We start from the raw sequence: 27,818 nt of genomic DNA on the forward strand, positions 1-27,818 counted from the left end.
TCCAGACGTGCAGGAGAAACAGGGACATATTGAAGACAAACTTCAAGGTAATTTGTATATATTTTACTTCCAATTATTTATGTTCTGCTACACAACAAAATCCTATACTTCATGGGTCTCTGCTTCATAGAATGAGTCAAGTTGCTGATCAAGTGAGCCTTGTGTCTCAGGAAGAAAGACTAATGTTCTCCCAACAATCATTTATATTTTCAGAACATGATAGCTTGAACACGTTTGAAACAATCTTCAAGGTAATTTTTGTGTGTATTTTCCAAGTTTTTGTTTTACTAAATAGCAAAGTTCTTTGATTAAAGAATAAAGTAGATTAAATCAAGCTCGTGTCAGCTTGGTACTTCTTAGGCCAGATTTGTTATACAAAGAAATCCCGAATAGAGGTCACAGAGAGGGTCAATTTGTATTGACACATTGTACTCTAATATCTTTATAAGTGCATAATCAGTACCATACATTCTGAAGTGGCACAACTTCCTCCATTCAGTCACATTTCCATTCGTATCCAATGTCCTTTGATGATGCTGCCTTGTAAAGGAAGACTGATCTTCCATTTCCGGAATTTCACCACGAGATGGACCACCTGAAAGCATCCTGTCTGGACTTTCAACTGATTCATCAATAGTGAAGACTACTGTCTTCCACAAGTTCACTTTAATGATATACTGATCAATATTCCGGAGTGATTACAGAAATCAAACTTTATAAGTTTTTGTTTATTGTTTTGTTTTCTTCAGGTGCAGCGACAGACAACTGGGACTCTTTTGCAAGTAAAGCTTCATTCTGCAGATTATGGCAGGGTCATGGAAAGCCTTTCTACTAAAAAACAAGGTTTAGGAGTGGCTGGACTCTAAAGACCCTGTCAGACATATTTCCACTCTCATTTCTTAAAAAGAATTTCAATGCAACACTTAATATACAGCCAGTGGTAGGCATTACTCACATGTTGTGGCGTGCCTGGGTGGTGGTGCCTGTCAGTGCAAGTGCGTGAGAAGGGAATGTTGTCACTACTGAGGGCGTTTCTACATTTGGAATAAATGATTAGTAGCAAATGATGCGAACAGATTGTTTATGTTTAGAAATAATTTAGAGTGCAGTGGTATTAAAGTAGTTTAACCAGACCACTGAATACCTAGAGACCCTCCATCTAGATTATGGACAGATATGACCTCTTCCACTCCAGCTCATGCAAAGACAAAGCTCTTATAATCGTAGCATAAAGACTTTTGTTACATATAGTCTTCTTACTCAATGGAAAAACTGGAAACATTAGAAGACATTAGAAGGTAACTTCTAGTGTTCCTCACTCGTTTCTGAAAGTCAAATTCTGTCAGTTGTGGAAAACAGTTCTCAATGTTAATGCCAAGCCTTTGGCATTTTTGCTGGTAATAGATAATAGTCAAGGTTATGTTTAGTGATACCGAATGATAAAGATGACAACTATGTCTCTTGCAAAGGTTTATCAGCATATCAGGCTAGGAAGAATTTTACGTCACTATTGATGAGACAACATTATATATATATATATATATATATATATATATATATGTATATATATATATATATAGCAGTATATATTTATATATATATATATATATATATATATATATATATATATGTATATATATTATATATATATATATATATGTATATATATATATATGAATGTATGTATGTATAAACTCTTCTTATCTCAAAATTTCTATACATTCCAGAGATCCATCAGGAAGTAAAAGACTGCCTTGGAAGGAAGGACTTACAATCCTTCAAAAACATATCATCAGCAGGTACGTTTTTCTTCTGGAAGGGATTTGCCTCAATTCTTATTCTATGATTTACTGTTTTTGTAACATTTCCCTATGTCAGGATAGAAGGATAAATGATATTAAGCGTTATATTTGGTAATTTAGTACTGTAGTACAGGACTTTGATATTACTTAGACATATTCCATGTACAAGTGTGAATAGGATTGAAAGCGCATAAGCATTCCAGATAGTGTTCATATTTATTTTTCCCTTCCAGGACAACAAGAACTGGAATCTACCTTCGCCAGGAATATCTGGAGTCATCTCTTTGTTAGAGACTGGAGGAATAGGTCAGTCCTACTTGCGCTCTAGACAAGGAAAAGACAGTTCTTACAGATCAGTCTATTTTTCTGCAGGCGTGAATTGAATGACACTGAAATGTTTCTGTCCTGATCCACTAAACGAAGGAGTCCCTTTCTAGATAGTTTGTCAGTCCTGTGAAAGGTCTGACTGACGTCGATGGGAGGAATTCCTCGTGTAGCCACTATCAGTCCTTCTGTGTCAGTTTTATCTTGAGAAGTATATGAAATGACTACTCTCTAACTGCAATAAAACTCTTCCCACAGATGAGTGCTCAGAGGGAAGCCACAACTGCGGTGATCACGAAGCTTGCACCGACAAGCTCTTCAAGTATGGGTGTTCCTGTCTACCTGGCTTTGCACGGGATGGTTTGCGCTGTGAAGGTGAGAGATCAATGCGCATTACTATGTTCTTTTCTTCATCTGTTCTTCCACACCTTGCTCGCATGGCATTTCTTTCCTCACTGTCCTATTTTTATGCATCTTTTCCACAAGTAAAGAATCACTCTAATCCCTTTGTTACCGTAGCAGTCAGGGCCTGCTAGGCTGTAGGCCTAGGCTGCTTCTTGTGGAATGAACACACCGATAGGGAAATCAGGGCTCTTCTTCTGGCTGGCATCCCACGATCAATATAAATGCCAAGAACAAAAGGGCAAAAGCTAATATGACAAAGCCGTAGAAGAAGAACAATTTGAATCAATTTATCCATTTCACATGGGATATGGACATCATTTTGAGAAACACTGAAAATCTACATTAAACCAATACTAATATCGCGGATGTGAAACTCTTGTATGTGTAGGTCGAAATTCTAGTGTTCAGGTTTTGTGAGGCGGCTCACTCCTTTATAATCAAGGAAGCAACGTGACACTTTCGGTGATGTTTCAGGGTTCTTTCTCCTTTCAAAGTTAACCCTTTCCCATCTGATGACCCTCCAGTAGGAAAAGGATACTCTTTCTATAATAGGATCAAACAAACAGAATTCCAAGTCACTATTCCAACTGCCTTTCTTGTTTCAAGGAATATTTGTCCTTCTTTAACACAGAAATCTCATAAGATATTGTGATGGGTTTTGTTTTGCAATGATTTGTTATACATATTTAAAGGTCTAATTGTTTTTATCCAGCATGCTATCAATTCCAAGTCCTTATAATATATGGATTGAAAAAACTCTTAGCCCTCTTTGTCTCCCGAAATGACTTTCCTTGCCCTCCCTCAGAACAAAAGGGACCATTCCGCAATGCCTCTTTTCTCAAAACTGTCTTTACTTCCGAGCAGACATCGACGAGTGCGCCCGAGGGAACGCGGAGTGCAGCCCCCATGCAGCATGCAGCAACTCCGTCGGGAGTTACAGCTGCTCTTGCAACCCCAATTTCCGGGGAGATGGACGAACCTGTTGTCCTCCTGGTTTTGCACAGAATGGTTTACATTGTGATGGTAAGACAGATTGCTTAATCGGTTTTTTACTCCCCGTCTTTTTTTTTTATATATTTTACACACATTTTGCATTGTAAAAATGTTTTCATCATACTCAAATTTTCTTTTTTTCTTACAATTCTTTCACATAATTTTCTCCATAACTATTATTTTCTTTTAATCGTACTTATCATAACATCACTTCCTAACGCATGGAAAAAGCCTGCCATCCTTTCACTGAGTTCTAGCTGTCTGAGTTTTGGAAAGAAATTCAGACGAACTTGTCATCTCTCATTTTGGGCCTTTTCCTTTTGAAAGAACAAGTATCCATCTCTTTTTCTCTTTGTGAATCCATGCTTATCGACCTGATATGAATATATCTGCTGTCAGAAAACCTTTCACAGAAAATGTCAAACTCGGTTTGAATGTTGGTTCAGTAGAATCCAGAGTAATCATTTCTCTTACCTGTCCTGTTCGAAGAACAAGTGTCACTTTTTGAAATAAAAGAAAAACAATCGTTACCTTTTCGTAAAATTGCTGTGGCTTTTAATGCAAGGTACTCGCATCTTTTTATAGAACTATTTAAAGCTTTCCAGTCATGAAAATTCTCTTAGAGTCCACAAATATAGGTTTCTTTTCCTCTAAACTCATTATCCTGACGTTTGCCTGTTGAGACTATATTTACAAGGTATTTATTTCTGAGCTTTCTGCCACAGGTGTGGTGACACTTTTGTACTTAAGATTAATTTGACGACTTTTGTCACTTTCACTGAACTGTCCTTGACAAAGAGTTTGTATCCTCTTTGTTTCTATGAAGGCATTTTCTAGACTTTCCTAAAGATTCTGGAATTTATATATATATATATATATATATATATATATATATATATATATATATATATATATATATATATTATATATATATATATATATATATATATATATATATATATATGAGTTATTATATATATATATATATATATATATATATATATATATATATATATATATATATATATATATATATATACATATATATATATATATATTCAAATCTCTTTTCTCCTTAATGAACAGACATGGACGAGTGCGCCCAAGGGAAGGCGGGGTGCAGCCCCCAGGCAGCATGCAAGAACTCTGTCGGGAGTTACAGCTGCACTTGCAACCCCCCTTTCCAGGGAGATGGACGAACCTGTTCCTGTCCTCCTGGTTTTGCACAGAGTGGTTCACATTGTGATGGTAAGACAAATGGCTTAATCGGGTTTTTTACTCACCATCTTTTTTCAATACTTTACATATATATTACTTTCTAAAAATGTTTTCATCACATTCAAATTTTCTTCCTTTTCCTGACAATTCTTTCATATGATTTTCTCCATACCAATTATTCTCATTTAATCTTACTTATCATAATATCACTCCCTAACGCATGGAAAAAGCCCGCCATTCCTTCACTGAGTTCTGGCTGTCTGAGTTTTGGAAAGACATTCAGAGGAATTGTGTCGTCTCTCATTTTGGGTCTTTTCCTTTTGAAAGAACAATCATCCATTTCTTTTTCTCTTTGCGAATCCATATGTATCGATCTGGTATGAATATATCTTGCTGTCAGAAAACCTTTCACAGAAAATGTCAAGCTCGTTTTGAATTTTGATATAGTAGAATCCTGAGTAATCATTTCTCTTACCTGTCCTGTTCGAAGAACAAGTGTCACTTTTTGAGATGAAAAAAAAAAAAATCCTTACCTTTTCGTAAAATTGCTGTGGCTTTTAATGTAATGTGCTCGTTTCTTTTTATGGAATGTGCACCTTTTGAACACATTTAATGATCTCATTGAACTATTATCATACTTCAAGAACTATTTAAAGCTTTCCAGTCATGGAAATTCTATTAAAATCCACAAATATAGGTTTCTTTCCGCTAAACTCATTATCCTGACATTTGCCCGTTGAGAGTATATTTACAAGATATTTATTTCTGAGCTTTCTGCCACAGGTGTGGTGACACTTTTGTATTTAAGATTAATTTGACGACTTTTGTCACTTTCACTGAACTGTCCTTGACAAAGAGTTTGTATCCTCTTTGTTTCTATGAAGGCATTTTCTAGACATTCCTAAAGATTCTGTAACTTTTGTTATATATATATATATATATATATATATATATATATATATATATATATATATATATATATATATATATATATGTATATATATACAGTATATATATACATATATATATATATATATATGTATATTATATACTGTATATATATATATAGGTATATATATATATATATATATATATATATATATATGTATATGTATATATATATATATATATATATATATATATATATATATATGTATGTATATATATATATACAGGTATATATATATATATATATATATATACAGGTATATATATATATATATATAGATATATATATATATATATATATATATATATATATATATATATATATATATATATATATATATATTCAAATATATTTTCTCCTTAATGAACAGACACTGACGAGTATGCCTAAGGGAAGGTAGAGGCAGCCCTGCGCAGCATGCAGAAACCTGTCGGGAGTTACAGCTGCTCTTGCAACCGCCCTTTCAAGGGAGATGGACGAACCTGTGGTAAGGGAAGACGATCCTTTGTCTCTATGAGCTTTTTCCTACAGTGTCAAAATCTGTGAAACACAGAGTCAGATGAAAAGGGCAAAATTGCTTCAGTTCACTTTGTTTTATCATCATCTACTTTCTCATCTTATAAATCAGTTCATGAAAGATCTGCCTTGAGGTCTGTCATTCGGGGAATTTTGACTGTCGTGTAGCCTCCTCATCCTCACTGCGACCTCCTCTTTCTCCCCACAGAGTTCTCGTGCGAAAGCCCGGCCGAGGTCCTCGGGGGTCTGGGATGCGTGAAGCCTGTGAGGGAATGGAAGTCCTGGCAGGGGATGAAGGCTACCTGCCAGGAGGCAGGGGGCCGTCTCCTGCAGGACTTCTCCCTCAACAGTTTACAGGAAGTTCGTCGGGCTTTTGGTTATATTGGTAAGTTACTTCCTGACATAAATCTAATAATAATACTCATCAACAGAAGAGAGAGAGAGAGAGAGAGAGAGAGAGAGAGAGAGAGAGAGAGAGAGAGAGAGAGAGAGGGGGGAATTTTTCAATGTAATGTAATGTCACAGACAAACATACATTTATACATATACTACATAAACACGAACATATTGATTAGCAATTATCCAAGAAAAAGAATATATATATATATATATATATATATATATATATATATATATATATATATATATATATATATATGTATATATATGTACATATATAATACATATAATTATATATTTATGTACATATATATATTTATATATGTATGCATATATATACATATATATATATATATATATATATATGTATATATATACATATATATGTATGCTGTATAAATATATGTATGTTTGTATAAATATATGTATGTTTGTATGTATGTATGTATGTATGTATGTATGTATGTATGTATAAAGGGTGTAGCACGAGTTTATGCAAATACTCCTGGAAATGAAAGAGAAAGTAATTCTCAGCAAAAATGTTCTCGAAAGAGAAGCATTTGATGGCCTCGTTAGTGGGTGAGGGCAATTTTACAATGGCCGTTCAGGCGAGGGAGAGAGACCTTCACAGGAGGTCTGGGTAGCCTGGGATTGAGGGGCAGTGGGGGGTGGGAGCGAATGGGGCAAGTGGATTGCTAGTCCTTTAATTATGGTTCTTTTCTTGCAAGCAATCTCATTTTAATGGTTAGCTCAGAGCGGTACCGTGTGGCTGCACGCATGAAGAAAGTCGTGCAAATGTTGCTCTGAGGCAACATTCATTTGTGATGGCTGATTCCTAGGGCGCTCTGTCTGTCTGTCTGTCTGTCTGTCTGTCTAACTGTCTGTCTGACCTGCCGCCTCTTCGTCACGGAATGGGCGAATCAGGTGTCAGGAATGACTAGGCCTACGCCCATGACTGGTGTCTGATGAATGCTTCTGATGGAGAGAGAGAGATTTTTTATAACACATTTTCAACCTTTGGAGGGTGTCTCATGGATGAGCCTTCTTGGATGGACGCAAGATTCAGTTGGGCTTCCTCTTCTTCTTTTCTCTTTTTTATTCTTTTTTTATCTGTGTCCAATGAATACCACTGACGGAGAAGAAGAGGGTTTCAATGATGCAGGCATTTTTTTTTTTTTTGTTCAGTATCCAAAGAAAGCATTTGATTGGGAGGTATTTGATTCACATCGGCCTAATCACTCCTTCCTCATACTTCTCTAACACCCCCATCCCCCTCCCCCCTCCATATCCCTGACTTCTCCGCCCTCCCGGACGCCATCTTGCTCGCCCGAGAGTCAGATGGTGGAAGGTGGGAGGGCCTTCAAATGATTATCTTTATAGAGCATTTTCTTCTCAAAATCACTTTTTCTTTCATTTCCCGAAACATTTGCATAAACTTGTGTAACACCCTGTATGTATGTATTTATGTATGTATGTATGTATGTATGTATATGTATATATATATATATATATATATATATATATATATATATATATATATATATATATATATATATATATATATATATATAGTATATATATATATATATATTATATATATATATATATATATATATATATATATATATATATATATATATTCTATATATATATATATGTATGTATGTATGTATAAAATTCAAAAATGCTATTAGTCAGGAATCACCGAAGAAATATATTCACACGATGTTCCATAAATAAGGAAAAAGCTAATATTTCCAACATATCATTTACCGTAATTGTCCTTAATATTTTGATTTATTGACTAAGTTTTCTTTATTCTGATAATTTTTCTTTATTTCTTGACTTTCAAAGGCGGATGGATAGGAGTATATGGAGGGAAATGGCCAGAGAGCGGAAGAGCTGTACAAGCGGAGCTTTGGTGGAAAGATTTCCAAGCAGACCCTTCGAAGCCTTGTGGCTTCATTTTCTTGGATTCTTTTTCTTCTTTGTTCAAAGTGAGTCAAACAGATTGTTCAGAAAAGATCTGGGGTTTCTGCCAAATACAACTGTCATAAAATCACTAGAAGAAGTCAACATCAGGTTGATTTTCTTCTAGTGATGCAGAACCCTGAATTGTCCTTCTTAGGATTCTATGATTTCCCTTTCAGTGAATAATGTCTGAAGGATTCTTCCTTCCTTCCTTCTTTCCTTCCCTCCTCCGTTCCTTCCCCCTTTCCTTCTTCCTTCTTTCCTTCCTTCCTTCCTCCCTCTCCATCCTCTCAGAAGATAATGATACTGTTTTGCTAAGGAAGAAAACTCAGTTGTCATTAGAAACATATTATTATTATTATTATTATTATTATTATTATTATTGTATGTTATAATATTCACTCACTTAGATTCTGCTTCCTGAAGTCTTCCTGGCTTTGTTATGCTGTACTTCCTCTGCTGCACTTCTTGGTGCTGTTCTGTGAGAACCTCTGAGGATATGATATTATAATGTTCTTTTGTGCTTTGCAAAGGTTCTTTCATGGAGATGAATATGACCTTTTATTATACACGCTTTGTGATTATGGGAAATGTTTGGCATAAACTAGAATTGTTATTCTGTATGTGAGCTTTCAACAATATATGCATGTGAAGCACTTGGTCTTTCATTGAAACAATAATTTTTTTATATCTTTGGAAAAGTGTTCAATATGAAGGAAAGGAAGCGAACAAAGAGATTAAGAAATGAACAAAATGTAAAAAATACAGAATTTTTCAATAACAGCTTTGAAAACATTGAAAAAGCAGAAGTTAATGAAAGGAAAAGGTAAGAAATAAAAAGAGAAAATTTTGAGAATTTTTGACTGACACTCGTAAAGACAAATAGAGTAAAATGAAATATGAGACTAAGGCTAATATTAAATAATATATATATATATATATATATATATATATATATATATATATATATATATATATATATATATATATATATAGAGTATACATATATATATATATATATATATATATATATATGTTGTTGACCCTGTTTCTTTCCTTCAAGGCCCAACACTAAGGTAACGTCCGCGTGGGCATGGTAATTATTGTAAGTAGGACAATGGCTCTTTTAAAACAGTTATTAAATTGTAAATTACTGAGGTTAAAGTGGGAAAATTATTAATTGTCTCGTTTCTTTCTTTATTTGTGATTTTGTCTTACAGTTCTACCTATAGTTCTTAACTGTTTCTTAATGGTTTGAGACTTTAAGATAATGGTTTCGAGACTTTGAAATAATGGTTTCGAGAGACTTAACGAATTAGATTACGGGACTATTGTTTGGAGAGAGTCTTTCACTAAAACACTTTCTTTCTGTCTTTTCTGCTTCCTACACTTCGGAATAGTTCTCTATCTTCCCACTCTAAGTGCTTTTCTGTCTCTCTCTTTTCTCTCCGCTGACTTTTTCTCTGTCTCTCTTTTCTCTCCACGACTTTTCTCTGTCTCCTTTCCTGCCTGTCTCATATCTCCCATTTTCCTTGTGTCAACCATGACGTCATATTCCTGGGCAGGTACTGTTTTTCTGAGTGCACCACCTCCACTTGCTTCATTCCAAGTTTTGGAGGTGTGTTTTAAGGAATTCCTGTTGATTATTGGATATCTACTCCTTGTAGGACGTCCCTAGGTCTCTGGCACTGATGGCATTTGATTGGCCAAAACATCTAGGCTTGACCTGTGGGTGTGGCTTATTTCCTTGGGCTATCCTTCGAAGTCAAGGGGGGTGAGGTGTTTTCCCACACTCTACTAACCATAAGGTTCTCTGCAGGACCTCGTGATTTGAAGGCACCACAGATGCAATTTCTCTACGCTCATTAGTGCTGGTGTGTTCTTGAAGATGTTGGCGACTTGTTTTGACAGGCTGGGAGATTTATTGTTATGGTCCTTCATACTGACTCAAATGGAAATAGATATTTCTACTGAAAAATACATTTTTCTCTATTCACTGATACATGTCTCGGCCATGCTACCTAACTGGTTCTGATAGTTTTCTAAATAAACAAAACAGTATGGACTATGAGGGCTCCTAACAATATGTGCACGTTTTAGCACAAATTCCTTCTATGTATCTGGCTTTAAGTATTAAACAATCGTAAATTGATATAAAAAGAGCAAAGAAACATTAGCAATTATCTGTCCAAGGTTACATTTGGATTTCCACTCAGCCCTCATACCTAGCTGCCTAACAGGTGGATTTTAAATTTAAAATAATCAATCTGCACAATTATAAGGCGGCAATCTTCATTTCTGGCCGTTCGTCATGGATTTCTTGTTGCCTGCTGTTACAAATGAATGATAATGTCCTTTTTACTTGTATCTTGGGTGTATTCAAACATTGTGTAACTAATATGTAAAATTTACTTGTACGTGTTGCTTGACTTTATCAATGCAAGCATAGACTTCTCTTTGCATAGGAAACTTCTACATTTTAATGACTAACTCAAAAGAATGACTGGCAACTTGGGTCGGAAAACAAAGTAGTACTTATGAATATTTTGTGACTGGCAAAACAAATTGGTAAGCTTTCGCTATTTAAAGTATCTCTAAGAAACGAAGATCGCAAACGTGTTAGTTCTACGGGAAAATAAGCACTATTATTTCTACTTCTAGTGTTAGTATAGTTCATGCACTCCTTTCAATGTTGACCTGTTATGGGTTATGCCAAGATTTCTCCTTGATGAGGTACCCTTAAAGTACTACAAATCTTACAAATCAGATTTCTTATTTCTTTTACCTCTTTACTTCTTATGATTAGTACACTGATACAAATATTCGTGATTTGAAAACAAGATTCTTGTTGAAACTATTTAAAACCTAGTCTTTAAACTTCTACCTCATTCTTCTATTATGATAGTGGGTTGTAAATCCCTAAAGACGACTGTTAACCCTTCTGACTTTAATATTACATTTCAGAAATTTTACTTTACTTTCTTGCTTCCTAAGTAATTTCAGTTAAAGAAAAGTAAATTCGAAGCATGGCGCTTTAACTTCAAATTCTTGTTACAAGACCGACTATTTAAGCAAGCTGCTGCAACATTATAAAAATAGTTTCATTACTAAATCAACCAATTGAAGGCAAACTCAGCAACAAAGAAATCAAATACAGGAAATAATAGGATGAATTGGATGGGGTTTGTTCTTATCATTATTACTGAAATGTGACTCTTCTATGTCTTAGGTTATCTAGTTTTTCTTCTGAAGTAGCTTCTTCCAATTCTTCAGTCAGTTCTGCCTCTTAACTTCTTTTTGTTCTCTTGACTTTATTCTATTTAATTAAAATCCTTCTTTCTTCTAATGATTCAGCATATGTAGCTGCATTACTTCATTCACCTTTTTCACTTTCACCTTAGTCTCTTGCACATCTATGACCTTGTATGGCTCTGTGAATTTAGTGGCTAACTTGTAATTAATTCCACTTACTTCCTTCTGAGGTAAACTTCATCGCCTATCTTGTAATCTACTGGCCTTAATCCTTCTGATACCCGTCTATCATATTCTTCTGAGCTTTCCTAAATTCTTGTGTAATTGCTTATGAATTACCTTGAAATTCTAATTTCTTATTTTCATAATGTCTTCATAGAGTAATTAGGCTGCAGTGGCTGACCAGCCACGCATATGGTAATCTTGTCTATATCCCATTAAAGCTTTTATGGGTGTTGCTTGGAGTACTTGTATGATATTTGCATTTAGTGATAATTGGACTAAAGGTAACGACGTCCCAATCAGATCCTGTCCTACTGTATGCTCTTAATGCATCTAGAACCTTTCTGTTATTTCTTTCTAAGCCATTACTTTTACTAGCTGGATGATACGGTTGTATCGTTACCTTTTCTACCTTGAATGCATCACAAATTTCTTGAACTAATGAGTTATTGAACTCGGTGCCATTATCAGATATAATGAGCTGTGGGGCAGAATACCTACAAAATATCTTATCAAAAGAGCGATTGCACACTCTTTAGCTCCTTTACTAGTTAATGGTATTAACTCTGTATATCTAGTGAGTGCGTCAATACACACTACATATATTTCATTCCCTTACTCGTGGTGTGAAAGATTAGGTGGATCAGATCTATGGCTACTCTTTTCTTCAAATGGAGTCTGCGGATGGGATATTTCCCTAGAGGTACTTATCTGTTCTTCCTTTGTAACTGTTAAAGTATTGCAGCTCTTTCACGTAATTACTAACATCCTTGTAAATTCCTTCCAATGAAACGATCTTTAACTAGTCTAACTGTCTCATCCCTTCCTTGGGTGAGCTCTCATGTCATCGTCAGTGCATTAACTCAATGACTTTATTTCTTAGGCTCCTTGGTACTATTCTTTTATGGAGTACTCCTAGTAATTGATCAAATGGGTCACACTCGTGACACTTCCAAACTAGTACGTCGTCTATGACGTTTACCGCGTCTATGGGGCATCCAATTCTGTTACTTAGTTCTGCTCGTTCCTTTTAACTAAATTTTCTTATTTTCTACAAAACTGAAGATCTCCCTTAAATCTTCATCACTTTTTTGTTCACTTGTGACATTTTGTTGGGAGAGTTCTTCTGTGTTATGCATGGTAAATACATTGCTCATGAATTCAACCTGTTCTGCTTCGTGACCTATCATGTTTATAAGCCTATCCTTTGGTTACTATGCCTTGATATGAGTCTGCCACTTTATTGGCTTCCCTGGAACATATTTCAACTCTATGTCATAGTCTTGGGCTGTCATAAACCAACGAGCTTACGGTCCGAAAATTCCGGATTCTTACATTTCTACTGGTGGCGGAATGATCAGTGAATACAGTTATCTTGTACCCGAGTATGATATACCTGAAGTGTTTTAAAGCATCTATTATGGCTAAAGACTTGTGGTCTGTTACTGAGTAGTTTTCTTCTGTGGCTTTAGCTTACTGTAATATGCGTTATAGCATTATATTTGTTATCATGTCTTTGCATTAAGCATGCTCCTATACTCAATGCGACTTTGCATCTGTAGCGCCAAAAAGAATTCTTTACTGAAATCTGGGAAACCATATACGGGAGAATGAGTTAACCTTCCTTTAGTTCATTAAATGCTTCGGTTGCCTTGTTTTCCCGCATACGAATGACACGTGTTCCTTTTAATAACCTGTCAGCGGAGCGGATATTGTTGCAAAATTCTTTATGCACTGCGGTAAAACCTGCTAATCCCAAAAATGACTTCACATCCTTCTTACATTGAGGTGAGGATACTTTGATTGGACTTAATCTTTAAGTCGTTTACTTCCCACACCCTTCCGCTTAGTGTGTGTCCCAGGTAGTCTATTTTCCTTCTGAGGAAATTCTGCACTTCTTTTAACTCAATTTAAGATTCGCCTTCCGCCCTTTAGTAATTTCTCTTATCGTTTTATGTGTTCTTCTTCAATTATATCTGTTGCTATTATCAAATCGTCTATATAGCAAATGTACATCCTGCCTAATAAATCACCTAAAATCTTATCCATTAATTCAATAAAGGTTACTGGGCTTCTGACTTCAGACCAAAAGGCATTCCTCACATTGATATCTACCGTTGCTTGTACTAAAGGCAGTTAATGGTTTATCTCGTCCAAAGGAATCTGTAAAAATCCTTGCAACAAATCTATTGTGGTAAAGTATTTCTGGATCCAATCGTTGTGACAAGATCTCTTATAGACGGCAGCATTGATAAGGATCATTGTCGGTTATCTTGTTTAACCTTCTGAAATCTACCACTACTCGGTAGGTTTTATCCTTTTTTGGAACTAGCAAAAGTGGGAAAGACCCATGGAGATTTTGATGGTTCTATTATTCCTTGCCTATCCATTTTTTGTACTTCTCTTCAATGATCCTTCTAGGAATGGGCTACTCTATAGGCTGGTATGTAGATTGGCTTTGTGATTTTTGAATGTCTATTCTGTCACGTTATTTCACCTGTGTTACTGTTACCTAGTGTATCGCCTCTATAGCGACTATGTCTTGGTATTCACTTAGCAAATCTATGAGTTTCTCTCTAGCACAATCTTCTTTAATATCTTTCAAGTGAGACCCTATCTTAGCTCTTCTCAGTTTTATGTCCTGGGCTAAATTTTCACCTTCTTTATTGATTGGTGCTACCGTTTCCTTCTCTACAACTTTGAATGGAATGGGTGTATACCTCTGCTAAACCTAATTCTGTTCTGTGTTAGCCTAACCTTTTCTCCTCTGTTATTCATAACCTGCAAAGCTATTTTACCCTGCCTGACTTCATGTAGACTAGAAGAGTAATGTACCCCCCCTTTACTTGCGCCTCTTCCAGTAAGCTGAGAATTTCTCTTCCCTTCAAAAAATTGGATTTACTGCATTTTATCCATGCGCTCTCTCCAGGTTTAAGTCTTAACTCCTGTCTAATTTCAAGTAAGTTTCTTGGTTTGGATTCTAAGTGAGTATTTATCTGTTGAGAGCTTGTGCTGTATACTGAATATCTTCCCTCTGTAAGTGTCTTTCTTTAGAATACTTCTCAATGAAGAGTGCTCTAGTCGGGTTCTTCCTGTTAATTTACATAGAGGTATTCTAGAAATTTTATGACCCCTTCTAATCACTAATTGCTCTCTAGGTGCATTAATGCTGATACCTTCTCTAGCCATAGTTGGATAACCAATTAGCAAATGTGCAAACCCTAACTGTATATCTCTTACTACTAGAACCTTCTCCTTTAGTGAAATTCTTCCTAGCTTAAAAGGAAAATCTATTTGTCCTACTATTCTGATATTATTACCCTGAACGTCTGTGATTCTGCAGTCTACTGCTGGGTTCAAACTTAAGTGAGAAAAATACATCTGATACACCTTTTCTGACATTATATTCTTAGGACTCCCTGTATCAAAGAATGTGGCAATAGGTTTCTCTAAACCAACATAAAGTGGAAATACTGGTCTATAATTATATTCATTCCCTATATTAACTTTGCTAACCTGTCTAGTTTGGCTTAGGTTTTGCAATCCGGTCCTTCCTCTATTATGAAGTTGAAGATCCATTATACCACTGGAGTGAAAATTTACCATTGTGTCATCTGGATATACTGCCAGTTTGGTTAGTATCTTGATACCTATTTGGGTTTGAACCCTATTCCTTCTAGCTTGTGGAGACTGATTACGGTCTCTACCTCTGCCCTCTTGACTGAGATCTATATATAGGTGCTGAAGCAGGTCTATTTCTGCAATCTCGGCGCTATGCCCGGCTCTCTTATGGAAAGGGCAGTAAGCTGTCCTCGACAGTCACTGGCATAATGTCCCTTCTTCTGACAGTTATAACACGTGACTGTTGAAAATCCCCTTGAGTTGTATTACCTAACGCCCTAATTCTGATTCTATCTGGATTCCTAGAACTATTTTGTCCTCTTTCTTCGTGTCCTATGGTGACTAAAAAAAGGTCTGTATCTGTGGGTTCCTTCGTGATTTCTACCTAAGATTCTTGCTACTTCCTCTTGATCTCAGCTATGTCATCTGAAGTCTCCCATTTTCAGGTCATCCTTCCAATAGCCCGGCTGGCAAACTTCCAATCATGAATGCTAACCAAATAATGGTTTTGACATCAGCTGCTGACATTTTATCTGTCTCTGCCCATTTAGTGGATGTAACTAAGTGACCCCATTCATTCATATTGTTGTATAGCTGGGAACTCATCCCTTGGTAGCTTTTTATCTGCCTTATAACAGTGAGCTATCCTTGCAAGGCTGATAACGTGGATCTGTTTTCGCCTACTGTGGAATATACCTTCCTAAAGAACTGTTTCATTTCTTCCCAATTCTTAAGTCTCTGATATGTCTCGGAATGGACATATCGTTCTAAATCTCCCCTGCTTCCAGATCCAGATAACTCTTCGCTTCACTGAGTTTTTCGCTATCTGTGCCTATTATGTTATTAAGATGTATGCCTACCTGCTCTATCCAGTTTTCTAAGTTACAGGCACCCTGACCTTCTTTCCTTCCGCAAAATTTGGCTATATGGTTAATTGCATGTCTTTTATGTGTACCTACAGCGGCAGAGACTGGGCTAGTTAGTGTGTTCCCTATCCATAGTTAAATTATTGGTTTGACTTCTTGTGTAAACAGGAGTTCTTACACTATTAGTTTGTGCGATCTCCTCTGGGCATTTATTCACTAATGACAAACACTTTCTTAACCACTGAGTATAATGGCAGTAATAACAAAGCAAATAAAGTCACCAGTTCTTAAAATCACAAAAAAAAATCACAAAAAAAATACACAAAAGATCATAAACACTTCTACCTTACTTAAAGTAAAACTAATCAATCGCTAAAATTTCCCCGAAATTTAAATTACCGATTGCGGTGTTAAAAAAATCCTTAACTTCCAATTATCTTGACAGTGCTGGTAAAACAAATAAAGAAATTATCACCGCTTCAAAAAATTAAAGAAAAATAATCTTGAAAAACTTATGATTCTGAACACCTTTAAACAAGTTGAGATTTCTTGATCGAAAAATATAGAAATTTCCGCTAATGAATGTTACATAAGAAATTAAATGCTTAAAATAACCGTAGAATGACACAAAATAAAATACAGAAATTATGGGTTAGTCATGCCAAACGTTAAATAAAGTTTAGTAATACCAAATGTGGTATAAAATTTAGTAAAAGATCGATAGGTGCTTAGTTTAAAGAAAGAGAAAAAAACTCTTGTTGCCAAGTCTATTTAATTTACGTATGAGTTTTGTGTTTTCAAATGAATATCAATACAAGTGTTCTTAGTCGACTTAATTTTGTGTGTTTCTAACTCAAAGAAAAAAAATTTTTACGTGTGTGTGTGTGACCGTGAAGGACATTCTTACTGTGTGCCCGTTTTTTCTCGTCTTTCTGCGCGTATTCTCGGCAGCTTGATTTTGTTATTCGTAGGCTTTCACCCAAGGGTTGGGTTGTTCGTTAGTCTTCTTCTTCGCCTTCTTCTTCAGGGTCCTTCCGTCACAAGGCGTTTAGCTGGGGATCTTGCTCTCACTCGGTCACGGGAATCATCGGCGCCGACAGAAAAAGGCCTCTCTCTCTCTCTCTCTGGGGCGTAGTCTTCTGCTTTGTCGTGGCGTTGTGTGTGTTTTGCGTGGCGTATTTTATTTCTTCTTTGCAGAGTGGCGTATGTTATGTTTTGTCTTTGGTGTTTTTCTTTGATCACTTGTTTATTCTATTTTCAATTGTTTATCTCACTTCACTGTTTCGCCAACTGTTCGTGATCACTACCTGTACACCTGCGGATATCTCACTTAGCTGTTGTAATCTCCCGATCGCCATCGCTGCAGCTTTTTTTTTTTTTTTTATCTCACTTAGCTCTTGTTATCCCTGCTGCTCGTTATCCCACTGCTCGCTACCAGCTGTTGTCGGACCCTGTTTCTTCCCTTCAAAGGGCCCAACACTAAGGCGGCGTCCGGCGAGGGGCGTGTGGTAATTATTGTAAGTAGGAACAAGTGGCTCTTTAAAACAGTTATTAAATTGTAAATTACCGAGGTTAAAGGAAAATGATTAATTGTTCCCGTTTCTTCTTTATTTGTGATTTTTGTCTTACAGTTCCACCTATAGTTCTTAACTGTTTTCTTAATGGTTCGAGACTTTAAGATAATGGTTTGAGACTTTGAAATAATGGTTTTGAGAGATTTAACTAATTAGATTACACGGGACTATTGTTTGAGAGAGTCTTTCTTCACTAAAACACTTCTTCTCTTTCTGTCTTTTCTGCTTCCCACACACTTGAATAGTTTCTCTCTCTATCTTCCCACTCTCGACTTTTCTCTCTGTCTCTCTTTTCTCTCATGACTTTTCCTCTGTCTCTCTCTTTTCTCTCCCACCTTTTTCTCTCTCCTTTCCTGTATGCCTGTCCTTATATCTCCCATTTTCCCTTGTGTCAACCATGACGTCATATTCTGGGCAGGTACTGCTTTTCTGAGGCACCACCTCCACTTGCTTCATTCCAGCTTTTGGAGGTGTGTTTTAATTCCTGTTGATTATTGGGTATTTACTCCTTGTGGGACGTCTCTAGGTCTCTGGCACTGATGGCATTTGATTGGCCAAAACATCTAGGCTTGACCTGTGGGCGTGGCTTATTTCCTTGGGCTATCGTTTGAAGTCAAGGGGGGTTGAGGTTTTTCCACACTCTTACTAACCATAAGGTTCCTTCCAGGGACCCTCGTGGATTTCGAAGACACGGCCAGATGCAATTTCTCTTAGCGCCTCGTTAGTGCTGGTGTGTTCTTGAAGATATGGTTGGGGACTTGTTTTGACAGACTGGGGATTTATTGCGTTACAGTCCTCCGTACTGACCCAAATGGAAATAGGATATTTCTACTTCGAAAAAATACATTTTTCTCTATTCACTCGATACATATATTTTCATATAAATCATGATAAGTGCCAAAATTTCAACCTTCGGTCAACTTTGACTCAACCGAAATGGTAGAAAAATGCAAGTGTAAGCTAAAACTCTTACATTCCAGTAATATTCAATAATTTACCTTCATTTTGCAACAAATGAGAAGTCTGTAGCACAATATTTCAATTTATGGTGAATTTTTGAAAAAACGTTTTCCTTACCTCTCTACATGCTAACTCTGCTGAAAATCTCAGAATTTCTTTAGTCACTTTGTCGTAATTTTTGCACTGTTTTCTATTAGCCGTTACATAAACGTTACATATATATATGAAAATGTGCGCAATTTCATGTAGAATAAAACTAAAAATAACTCCTGGTTGTAGCTTTTATTAGTTTTGAAATATTTTCATATAAATCACGGTAAGTGCCAAAATTTCAACCTTCGGTCAACTTTGACTTGACCGGAATGGTCGAAAAACGCAATTGTAAGCTAAAACAGTTACATTCTAGTAATATTCAATCATTTACCTTCATTTTGCAACAAATTGGAAGTCTCTTGCACAATATTTCGATTTATGGTGAATTTTTGAAAAAACTTTTTCCTTACGTCCAAGCACGCTAACTGCTGAAAATCTCAGAATTTCTTTAATTACTTTGTCGTAATTTTTGCACCGTTTTCTATTAGCCTTTACATAATGTTTTATACATGAAAATGTGTGCAATTTCATGTAGAATCCAACAAAAAATAACTCATGGTTGTAGCTTTCATCAGTTTTTAAATATTTTCATATAAATCACGATAAATAGAAAAAATTCAACCTTTGGTTAACTGCACCTTGACCGAAATGGTTGAAAACTGCAATTGTAAGCTAAAACTCTTACATTCTAGTAATATTCAATCATTTACATTCATTTTGCAACAAACAGGAAGTCTCTAGCACAATATTTTGATTTATGGTGAATTTTTAAAAAAAACTTTTTTACGTCCGTGCGTTACAAATTCATGCATCATTTTGTGATATCTTCTCTGTGTTGCTTTGATCGTTTTAAAATTTGTTATATACCAAAATCATCGCAATTTAGTGTACAATACAACAAAAAAAAATAACTCATTAGCTTTAACCGTTTTGCTCACATTGCGATTTGTATACAAATATATATGAAATTTTTTTTTTGCACCGATAATGATATTTTTTTTCATTTCTGATGGTTGCATACTAAACTTCAGGTAATGAGAAAAAAAGGAGCCAAAAATGAACTCTTAATCTTAAAAACTAAGCTTGCTGTGATTTAAAAAAAAAAACTGTCTTTCCTCTTCCGCACTAACTCTCAAACCCCGCCGGCATACGGCAGAAACTTTTGTAAATAGAGGCTCGGCGTTTAAGGGTTAAACTCTTGAACAAGGTGTTAGGCAGTAACTGCCACCAGGTAGGCGGGAATACCTGCCTGCCCGGATGTAAACATTCCAGTTGTTCCGACACGATATACAAACCGTCGGTCCTTTACATTAGTAATTACTTTCCGGCGGAGGCTGGAAACGGCCGTTAAACTCGTGAGCAAGGTTGTTAGGCAGTAACTACTGCCAGGTAGGCGGGAATACCCACCTGATTGGATGTAAACATTCCAGTTTGCTTTCGACCGTCATGCGTTGCTGACGTGTTTTTCGTTCTCTCTGCCTGACTGTCGTTAAGCTCTTATTATCCTGGTGGAATCCATCTGTGTTTTTGTACAGGTATTCCCCTATACGATGGGGTTGTTCCAAAAACCCATGTTTTTGAAAAAATATTAAGTCGAATATGGCCTAGCCTACACTAGGGTAAAACCATCTATAGTTCTTGTAATAAGCCTAGCCTGCACTAAACAGTATATTTTATACATATCTGGTATAGTAATTATTAGTGTCAGCTAATTCTGCAGGTTCAATGCAGATTGACATGATAAGTCAGTATAAAGGTTTAACAAAGCCAGGCGTAGTAGCCTACATTATACTGTATTCTATTTTTCACAGAACACCGTATTATACAAACATCAAAATACTGAATGTGCATCTTTTCCATGATCTTTTAAAAGTTATGCTTTACTACACTGTATCCAATTGTAAATATTCTCATATTCTTCCAGCATTATAAATTCGATCATCGATCAAATGTTTTGGTTTGGAATCGATCATGCGGTCTTTATTTAAATTTAACTCAGTACAGAGGGCATTTCTTGCTTCTAGTTAGCCGAATCCTGTACATTTGGAGATGTAGTTTGGGACTTAAATATAATATCTTAATTTGGCCACTCCATGACGACCATGGCGTTTCATGGCCGTTGGGGATTGTTTGAGTAAAAAATCAAGATTCTATTTTCTCTTGATTTCATCATCATACTACGAGCGCCCTCCATGAAAACAGTAGTAATAGGGACTTTCATGCCCAGTAGTTTTGATTAAAATACTTTCCAAATTTATTTACTGAGTTTCATCCATGTTGATAATTTATAGTCATTAGCAGCTTGAACATTCCTTTCTCAGCTTTCAACTGAGCTTAAATTTACTAGCAGGGCCGATCTTTTCTCCAAGTGGATAAGGGTGTAGTGTAAAAATACAGTATATCAGTGATTAACGTCATTTTTAACATAACGTCGGTAATTGTTTAACCATTATGATGGTTGAAATATAAGCAAAAAGTTCCACTTCAAAACAACAGTTTTCCTTGGTGGCCTCCCCAAGAGTCTGTTACTAACCTTTTTATTTCTCTTACTTTTTTAACTAGAAGATGGAATGAAGTCTCTTTTTCCTGTTGCCTCCCCTTTAGTAGATTTCTAAATCTCTCCTCCATCGTGAAACTCGAATTATCATAAGACAAATTTACGCCACTCGCTACCTGTATTTACAAACGACAAGAATTGCAAGACCAGACCTATTTTGACTTCCGAGCGAGGTGGCTCACTGAGAGTACCTCCTCCGCTGTGTACGCTGCCCGACGGTGTTGTTTTATCAGTTCCCCTTGTATCGTAGAGTGAATCATCGTACTTTCGAGCACTACCTCGAGTGTTTGATATTTATTAATACAAACTAATCATCTTTGCACTGTGTTTCTTTCAGGTTGAAGTGAGCATAATGCTTCTTCCAGCGGTCCACGTAAATACTAGTACATTTGGCTGGATATCTCAAGGATATCTCGCCTCCGTGTATAAGGGGCTTCCTACTTATACTGAGTGTTCCGAGCATGGAGAACTGGGGCGTTTATTGTCCACTTCAAGGCGCCCTTGGATGGCCTCCCCTCTGTCCTTTTTCTCTTCCAGGTTCTTCCTTCTCCATCTCTCTCCTTCGCCTCTTACCTGGTTAGATGTCATATTTCACGTAGGGCAGTTCCCCTTGTAGCGAGGATCGTAATCATCTTTGCTCTTTCAGGTTGACAGTGAGCATCGCAGAAACAGCAGTAGTTGGCTGGATATCTCAAGGATATCTTGCATGAAGCAGTCCAGACATTAGTTTAGTGTTGCCGGGATCACCACAATACCTGGTTAGATGACATATTTCCACGTCCGGGATCGTTCCTCCATGTATTGCTGTCATTGCTGGTCTCCATGTATGTTGTTGCAATGCCTCCGGCATATTTGTGGTCCATCTACTCCTGCTGTTGCCTGTTTTATGCTCTTGTCAACTCGACAACAGTCTCTGGGCTGCTCTTCCTGGTCTCCTGCCGCAGCCGCTCTGATCATTCCTGTCGCTGCTGGTGGCTTTCATGTGACATTTCTGTCCGTTGCAGTAGCTCCTGCCTTCCCAACTAACGTAGCTCCTGCATGGGCTGTCCTGATCATGCCTGCCGCTTCTCCTGGCAGTCGTGCCCGGAGCCGCTTCCATTGTGTTCCTGCCAGCTGCCCCAGAGGTTACGATGTCTGCCATCCTGTAGAAGATGTCGGCGTGAAGATGAAGAAAGTCGCCCTGTTGAAGTGATGTTCCTGGCTGTTGCAGTAGCTCCTGCCTTCCGAACCACTGCCGTAGCTCCTGCAGCAGCTGTCCTGATCATGCCTGTTGCTTCTGGTGGTGGTATCCTGGGCAGCGTCCGTTGTGTTCCTGCCAGACTGCCCTGGAGGTTATGTTTCATGTCCACCATCCTCTAGAAGATGTCGTCCACCATCCTGTAGAAGATGTCGGAGTGGAGGTGAAGGAAGCCGCCCGGTAGACAAGTTTCTCTTGTTGGCTCTTTCCGCCCTTGGGCGGGAACCGATTCGCATTCTCCTGTGGGATCTTGCGTTTTGGGGGCTGTGAGAGCGCAGCCTCTCGAGGCCATGCCCTCGTTGCCAGTCTTAGAAGTCTGCATCTAAGACTGGTTCTGTGCTTGGCTCTTTCAATCTCTTAGGAAACAAAGCAGCCGCTCCCGATTTTTGGGAGTCTCGTGGGTAGCTGGAATTCTATGAATCACGAGTGCTCTCCTGACGAGAGGCACAGGACGAGAGAAAGTTCTGAGACACCCAGGTGTCTGGTTGCCGGGACACCCAGGTGTCTGGGTGCCGAGAAGCCAGGTGTCTCGGTACTGCCCGCCAGCTGCTTCAGTTGCTTGGCCGGGCTTCATTCTTGTGTCTTGAACTTTGGGGTTCGAGCATGCAAGATAGCAGACACAGAATTCCCCTTTGAACCTTCTTCTCGAGGGGCCTCGGCCTCGAAAGAGTTTAGAGTTCGGGAAACTAGCAATTGTTCACAGCAGATGAGTTCGGCCTGCCCAGTTACGATTATGTTCACGCAATCGGTTCGGCTCGGCTCGGCCCCCAGTCACGCTTACGAGACTGGCTCGGCTCGACTTGGCTAGCCCCGCCTGCCTCCCAGTACGCCGCATACCAACCAGCTGGATCGCATTTGCGTGATCAGCTCGGCTCGGCCCTACTCGGTTTTTTCCGATTCGGGTTCACGGCTATGTTCGAGTGAACTTTTTGCTCTTCCCAGGAAAGCGCTTTGCCACGGCACAAGTGCTCTTCTTCCCCCATTTGGCAGTAATCTCCTTCGGTTGATTATCGCTCACGGTCCGCCTCTCCTGCTTATCTTACTGGCAGGACAGGTAGGGATACTATTTCCCCTCACCTGTTCCTTTCTCCTCTCGGTTGTTCTGAGAGGCGCGAGACGGACAGAGAGAGCTCTTACGAAATTATCTTCGGAGTTCGGCTGCCTGGTGTGCTTTGGGTGTCGGTCCCCCGATTCTTTCGTATTATAACCAGGTAGCCGAGGAGGGTTTCATGGGATCTGTCAAGGTCTCCCTCCAAGGGGAGTACAGGTTTCACGTGAAACACAGGGTTTCGACGCATGTTTCGGAGAACTTCACGCGGGCCGATCCCTGGACAGACCGCGGCTCCCCAATGAATAACCTTCATCACTCGCAACCCTTGCAGTTCCTGAGGGACCGAGAGTGTCCTTGCTTCTGGGAGCGTTCTTGACCTGATGAATTCTTTTCTTTGAAGGAGTTAATGCAGGTCGAGACACCAAGCTTCCACCCATGCCTTGACAGAATATGAATTCTTCTTGCCTTGGAGGGTCTTGCCGACTGCAGTTTTTGGGCAATTCTGATGCTAAGAAGAAGGACTTTGTCCCAATTCAGATCTCCGGTTTCGTAAGTCCCGAGTTGGCTCGACCCTTAGGAATGAACCTTTACTTGGTTCTGTCTTTCTCTTTCAGAGATTTGCCGGATACCTTGGTAATCAAGGTTCGTACCAGGGCACTGACTTGTCCTTTGGACAATGGCCAAGACCTTTGGGTCTTAGTCATCTCAACTCAACCTTGAGTTCAAGCCAGTCCCCATCAACTCCTTAGCTAAGAAGTCCTAGGCTTCAGAAGAAGATTGCAACTGCTGATGCCTGGATGAAATGATACTTATCGAGTCTCTGGAACTGGCAGCGACATTGCCGAGACCTGGGAATGGATTCCTTCAGGAGAAGTATCTATTTCCCTTAGGTCTCGGCAATTCTTTCCATCGAACTTCCATCCCGCTGCCTCCCCCGTGCTCCCGATTTGGGAAATGCCAGCCCAGCTAGAGCTAATTGTCTCGGTACCCTGTCATCTTGCAGAAGCTTCCCCATGGTGGAGAATGGAAGTCTCCTTCCATTCCTCCGTCCTTCTTTCCTCTTCGAAGTATGAGGAAAGAGTTAGGCTAATGCTTGATTGAAGGAACCTTCGAATATGCTTGCATATTCCCCTCACATCTTATGTCTACTGAGGGATTCACAGATTGAGGAATAGGCGCACACTGGTAAGACCTTGTCTTGAAGTTGTGTGACCGAGACGATTAGTACCTTCTCATCACCGTCCTGGGCTCGGCAGCCTTTTGGCCGTCTGAGAATTCAGGATGGGTTTTGCGGCACTCACTGGTTTCATTGAACAACAAAACCACAGTAGTGGCATTTGTCGACAAACAAGAGGTAATCGTTTTTTTCCTTCGTGTTTCATCTCTACATTTGCAGGTACTCGAGTGTTGTTCTGTTGCACACTCGACAGCTTAATTAACCAGATGCATTCCTGGTGGGGATGTATTGGTAGGCAAGCCTGGCCTCGGGTTTGAGTGATCAGGACGGAACATGCTGCTCACTCTTTTCACGAAGATTCATGCAGAGACTGCTCGACTGAGAAATCCCTACCGTCCTTCTGTTGCCTCCCTGCACACAAGTTGGTAGTTTTTTCTCGTTCTTTCATACCAGACCAGGGGCCGCGCCGTTGAGGCATGCTTTCTTTTTGGGGAAAACTTTATATCGTTGTTTTTTCCCTCCGTATTTGTCCGTTTCGCTAGGGGTTCACAAGCATTGCTCACCCCGAGTTACAGACAAATACTTGAAGACTTCGCCTTCATCCGACCTGATTGCCAAGGCATCGAAAAGAATTCCACTTGACCCAACCTCCTGTAGCAGCTACACAAGAAGCGGTTCTTGAGGCAGTACATCTCTGTGTGTTCAGGACTGGGAGACTTTCCAGCTTTCCTTGCAAGCACAGGCTTTCTCGCCGAGCGGCAACGGATATAGCTGTATATCCCTTGAAGTCCTCTGCAACACTGTCCCAGGGACTGAATCCATCTTCGCTGGTGGTGTCATTGTTGGAACTACTTCTTGGGTCAGAGTCGCTCGTCAAGTCTGGACTTCCTCGTCTTTTCCGTCGAGGGTTGATTCTCTCCCTTTCATTTGTGAAGAACGTAGGCCCTTGTTACCTAGTCTTCTATCTGAAGTAGTCTTTGTCTCCTCAGTCGAGAGTTAGCTACGGACGAGAAGCTTCTTCAGTCATGGTATCCCAGGGAACTGTTTCCTGGGTGGTATGTGACTCTCGTTTAGGGTTCCTGTCCATGCTTTGCAAGCGCTTTACGAGAGTCGTCGGATAGAGATATGCCCTCTTAGGACCATCTCTCATCTTACCTTGGCCTTGGCGTAGAAGATGGAAGAACAGGGATGGGGATCATACCTCAACTCCTTCTTGGATGTCGCAGGTAGACTCCGAATCCATTGGCATCTACTGTCGGGTTCGAGTCCTTCTTGTTCCCCTCCTCCTTGGACTTTGTGTCGATGATCCAGATCATTCGTTACTTTGTCCTATTAGGGAGCTGTGGTACTTTCTGAAAGGCTCGACATTCCTAACCTGGATGTCATCAACGTTTTCGCTAGTACTGTCTCTCCCAAGGAAGAAGTGTCTAAGGGCACATCTTCCTCCTGACTTCGCGAAGCGATCAAAGGAGGTACTCGGCAGCTGACGACGACGATACCGGTACCTTCCACCCGAAAGCTCACAAAGTCGATGGCTTAGTCCATCCCTCGCATTCTGGAAGTTTCTGTCGGTCTGGAAGCAGGACTTGGTCTCTTAGACCACACTCTTGTCTTCTTCCTTCGGTCTTGCCCACCTACCCTTAGAACCCTTGTCTTTGGCTCTGCCCCCCTCAATATGAGACCACCTTGACGTGGTAAGGGGCTCTTGAATGCCAGGAATTTGTTTCTGGGTTTGAGTCCAAGAGTCTCATATACAATCATATATTATTTTGGATTAAATTTGTGGAATTTTCCTCTTTTAATAAAATTTATTGGACCTGATTAAAAGGAAAAGATATCATAGCTGGGAATGGGTTTATATGTGAAGCTAAATAGTGAGAACTGTGGTAGGACCATCAACTGCCCAATAATGTTCAGAACCGAGAGTTACCAGATGGGTAGCTCAGAGGGAGGAACTAGACCATGACTATGAGGCTGGACCCAATGCTTGTATTTGCCAGGGGTTCTGGTTCTATGGATAGGACTCTTGGCATTCTATCCAGTTTGCCCATAACATGATTAGGGTGGGGACGATTGTATTCTTGTAATACTCTCAGTCCTAGCAAGCAGGTTTGGCTTACACTGTGCCATCCCCTTTGGGTTAGGGTAGGGAGCAGACATTTGGGAGTCAGTTCTCACTTGTGCCATTGGTGGAAGAAAAATAAACTTCATGAAAGGCTGATGATATCTTTTTAAGGTTTTCAGGTTTATTTTTTTTTCTCTTTCCTTCAATCTTTATGTTTAGTAGTGTTAAAGATTTAAGTACCCCTGGACCCTCTGATGGCATTGTCCGGCACAGATGACGACCGCTGCTCCAGCACAGAGCACATCTTCTAGCATGGAAAAAGGCAATTCTCAGGATAATCCAAATAATCAAAATCAGAGTGGTATTAAACCTTAATACCCTATAAAACTCTGAAAAGGAATAAATGGACCGACATGACCCAACCTTGACTCACCTGGAGGTAGTTGACTAACCTCTTTGGGAGTTTGGAAGTTGGTCAAAGTATTTCTAACCATGGAAGTTTTGACCAAAATATTTCAGTCCTAAAACTAAAAATTATTTATTAAACAGACATCCCCTGACATATG

General features: G+C 38.7%; 2 long non-coding RNA genes across 2 annotated transcripts; both read left to right on the forward strand.

The window, feature by feature from the left end:
• Nucleotides 1–1,732: 1,732 nt before the first annotated feature.
• Nucleotides 1,733–4,772, forward strand: LOC136851223 (uncharacterized). Its single transcript, XR_010856823.1, has 5 exons — nucleotides 1,733–1,799; nucleotides 2,036–2,108; nucleotides 2,385–2,501; nucleotides 3,396–3,554; nucleotides 4,611–4,772. It is a non-coding gene; the product is annotated as an uncharacterized lncRNA (long non-coding RNA).
• Nucleotides 4,773–6,097: 1,325 nt separating this feature from the next.
• On the forward strand, nucleotides 6,098–9,233 carry LOC136851225 (uncharacterized). The gene is made up of 3 exons (XR_010856824.1): nucleotides 6,098–6,178; nucleotides 6,416–6,592; nucleotides 8,461–9,233. It is a non-coding gene; the product is annotated as an uncharacterized lncRNA (long non-coding RNA).
• Nucleotides 9,234–27,818: the final 18,585 nt, after the last annotated feature.

The sequence above is a fragment of the Macrobrachium rosenbergii genome, chromosome 23 (genome assembly GCF_040412425.1).
Source record: "Macrobrachium rosenbergii isolate ZJJX-2024 chromosome 23, ASM4041242v1, whole genome shotgun sequence".
In the NCBI taxonomy this organism is placed as follows: domain Eukaryota; kingdom Metazoa; phylum Arthropoda; class Malacostraca; order Decapoda; family Palaemonidae; genus Macrobrachium; species Macrobrachium rosenbergii.